Source organism: Salvelinus sp. IW2-2015, unplaced genomic scaffold (assembly GCF_002910315.2).
Source record: "Salvelinus sp. IW2-2015 unplaced genomic scaffold, ASM291031v2 Un_scaffold1703, whole genome shotgun sequence".
Lineage (NCBI taxonomy): Eukaryota > Metazoa > Chordata > Actinopteri > Salmoniformes > Salmonidae > Salvelinus > Salvelinus sp. IW2-2015.
In genome coordinates, this window is record NW_019943096.1 from 192,137 (window position 1) to 195,953 (window position 3,817).

At 38.1% G+C, this 3,817-nt stretch overlaps 1 long non-coding RNA gene across 2 annotated transcripts; it reads right to left on the bottom strand.

Annotated features, from left to right (window-relative positions):
* Positions 1–588: 588 nt before the first annotated feature.
* LOC112071736 (uncharacterized) lies at positions 589–3,172 on the bottom strand. 2 transcript variants are annotated; one of them, XR_002894161.2, is made up of 3 exons: positions 3,012–3,172; positions 927–1,047; positions 589–712 (listed from the first exon to the last, which is right to left on the bottom strand). It is a non-coding gene; the product is annotated as an uncharacterized lncRNA (long non-coding RNA). The 2 variants fall into 2 exon arrangements; XR_002894160.2 differs by having other exon boundaries at positions 927–1,050.
* Between the last annotated feature and the right edge of the window lie 645 nt (positions 3,173–3,817).

Below are 3,817 nucleotides of genomic sequence, written 5' to 3' on the forward strand. Positions count from 1 at the left end.
ACCTTCAGGTCAGTTTTAATAACCTTAACCTTAGGTCAGTTAACCTTCAGGTCAGTTTAATACCTTAACCTTCAGGTCAGTTTAAACCTAACTCAGGTCAGTTAACCTTCAGTCAGTTTAATAACCCTTAACCTTCAGGTCAGTTTAATAACCTTAACCTACAGTCAGTTTAAAACCTAACCTTCAGGTCAGTTTAATAACCCTTAACTTCAGGTCAGTTTAATTAACCTTAACTTCAGGTCAGTTTAATAACCTTAACCTACAGGTCAGTTTAAAACCTTAACCTTCAGGTCAGTTTAATAACCTTACTTAGTCAGTTATACCTTAACCTCAGGTCAGTTTCATAACCCTTAACCTACAGGTCAGTTTAATAACCCTTAACCTTCAGGTCAGTTTAATAACCCTTAACCTACAGGTCAGTTTAATACCCTTAACCTTCAGGTCAGTTAATAACCCTTAACCTACAGGTCAGTTTAATAACCTTACCTACAGGTTTAATAACCTTAACCTACAGGTTGTGTGTGTCTCTCTCACGTGAAGGTGTGTGTGTCTCTCTCACGTGAAGGTGTGCGCGTGACTCACGTGAAGGTGTGTGAGGTACAGTCATAGCGTGCGTGAGGCAGCACCTCTCCTCTCTGACAGAAGGTCACGACCAGGTCCTCTTCTCCTCCAGGATCATGTGACCTGCTGCAGTTAGACTGATGTACTGCTGCTGTGGTGGGTAGAGAGACCACGTAGATATATATGGTATAGATGATATAGATGTAGAAACCACTGGACTAAAGTCCACACAGAGGTTGACACTCTGGATTTTAAGAAGTGCTGACGTGGTTTTCTTGAGGTTCCTCTCCTTTCACTTCCCCGATCTCTGTTTTTCCCCTTTTATCTTCCTACAAACTGTTGTTGTATTTTTGCTGACATCTTACCGTTGTTCTGGATGTCTTCGACGATGTAGACCGAGTCGTTGATGGACACATCATCATCATCATCATCATCATCATCACTGAGAATGATCACAACGTCTTCTGGATTCATGTCTCCAAACACCTGCTAAATATATGTATATAAACCACACACCTGCTAAATATATGTATATAAACCACACACCTGCAAAATATATTTATATAAACCAAACACCTGCTAAATATATGTATATAAACCACACACCTGCTAAATATATGTATATAAACCAGACACCTGCAAAATATATTTATATAAACCAAACACCTGCTAGATATATTTATATAAACCACACACCTGCCAAATATATTTATATAAACCAAACACCTGCCAAATATATTTATACAAACCAAACACCTGCCAAATATATTTATATAAACCACACACCTGCCAAATATATTTATATAAACCACACACCTGTAAAATATATTTATATAAACCAAACACCTGCCAAATATATTTATATAAACCAAACACCTGCTAAATATATTTATATAAACCACGCACCTGCCAAATATATTTATATAAACCACACACCTGCTAAATATATTTATATAAACCAAACAACTGCAAAATATATTTATATAAACCAAACACCTGCTAGATATATTTATATAAACCAAACACCTGCTAAATATATTTATATAAACCAAACACCTGCCAAATATATTTTACATTGTGTATCCGTCACTATAAACCACACTGCATTGTGTATCCTTCACTATAAACCACACTGCATTGTGTATCCTTCACTATAAACCACACTGCATTGTATATCCTTCACTATAAACCCCACACTGCATTGTATATCCTTCACTATAAACCACACACTGCATTGATATATCCTTCACTATAAACCACACTGCATTTGTATATCCTTCACTATAAACCCCACACTGCATTGTATATCCTTCACTATAAACCACACACTGCATTGTATATACACTGCACTGTATATCCTTCACTATAAACCCCACACTGCATTGTATATCCTTCACTATAAACCACACTGCATTATATATCCTTCACTATAAACCACACACTGCATTGTATATCCTTCACTATAAACCACACACTGCAGTGTATATCCTTCACTATAAAGCACACACTGCACTATACATCCTTCACTATAAACCACACACTGCATTGTATATCCTTCACTATAAACCACACTGCATTGTTTATCCTTCACTATAAACCCCACACTGCATTATATATCCTTCACTATAAACCACACACTGCATTGTTTATCCTTCACTATAAACCCCACTGCATTGTGTATCCTTCACTATAAACCCCACTGCATTGTTTATCCTTCACTATAAACCACACTGCATTGTTTATCCTTCACTATAAACCACACTGCATTATACATCCTTCACTGTAAACCACACTGCATTATGTATCCTTCACTATAAACCCCACTGCATTGTGTATCCTTCACTATAAACCACACTGCATTGTTTATCCTTCACTATAAACCACACTGCATTNTATCCTTCACTATAAACCACACTGCATTGTTTATCCTTCACTGTAAACCACACTGCATTATATATCCTGCACTATAAACCACACACTGCATTGTATATCCTTCACTATAAACCACACACTGCATTGTTTATCCTTCACTATGAAATGTACTTGGTGGATAAAGTTGATTCTGATTCGGTCCAACTAACGTTAACTAGAATAACAAGACACACAACGTCAATGATCTGTAAACAACAAGCTTAATGTAACTGGTTAGGGGGAAAAACAAAACTACTTTCAATTCTGACTGGTGGAGATAACTAATTAATGAAGGTGCACAGAGGCTAACTAATCATATTCAATATCTAACCAACTAACTCAGCCTCGACACAACTTCGACCAGAGAAAGCACATGTTTATTTTCGTCGGTCTGTGATTTAACCAGACGTTAGCACACCTAACTAGCTACCTTAGCCAGCTAACAACAGTTTGATTGACATCCTTGTCAGCTGTAGTTAAAAGAGTATCAAAGCGGATGTGGCTGGCTAGTTGGTTAAAACGTTGGTTAGCTACGTTACCTAGCTTGAAAAGTGGAACACTTCTGAGTTGACAATACGGTTATAAAGCGTGAGAACCGACACCGTTAGATGTAATATATAACGAGTAATTAATTAAAGTCGTTTCACCGAAGTGACGGTTCCTTCTCACGACCTTGTTTCCCGTTTTCGTTTCGCGCCGGCTTCCAAACTTCAGACCGGAAGTGACGGACACGGCGTCACCTGGAAGACCAGCCGAGAAGTGTTCCCTAGTTACCACAGCAACAACGTCAAAATTGGCTATACATCGTAAGAATGTAGGAAAAAAAAATGTACAATTTGGTCTTCATTTAAAGTTAGGTTTTAGCACTTTGATTAAGGTTACGGTTTAAAATAATATTTTAAGAAGATAAATTGTATAAATAAGCGGGGTTATGACTTTGTGGCTGTAGTAAAGAGTGACGACCCAGCTGAAAAGGGTGTAATCATAGAAATAGAATGAATAGAACGGACGTCCCCGTTCAAGTTACGATGGCATAACAGATGGACTGGCGGCCATTGCAAGCATACTCATAGGGGCAAAGCAGGAAGTAAAAGCAGGAAGTGTACCCATCAATATGTGCTGGGATTTGTTGATTCGGCTGGCCCTTAAATGTACACAGAGAGCTAACATTAATTATATGCATGTACATCTCTCGTGGCTCAAAGTTGTTTTGTAAGAAGTGTTGACAAGCTGAAATACACCAAGGTGTCTGTTTAAACGACTAGCACACAGCTCACAAGACATGCCACCAGAGGTTTGTCCAGAACAGACTATGGGAGGTGCACAGTACTACATAGAGCCATGA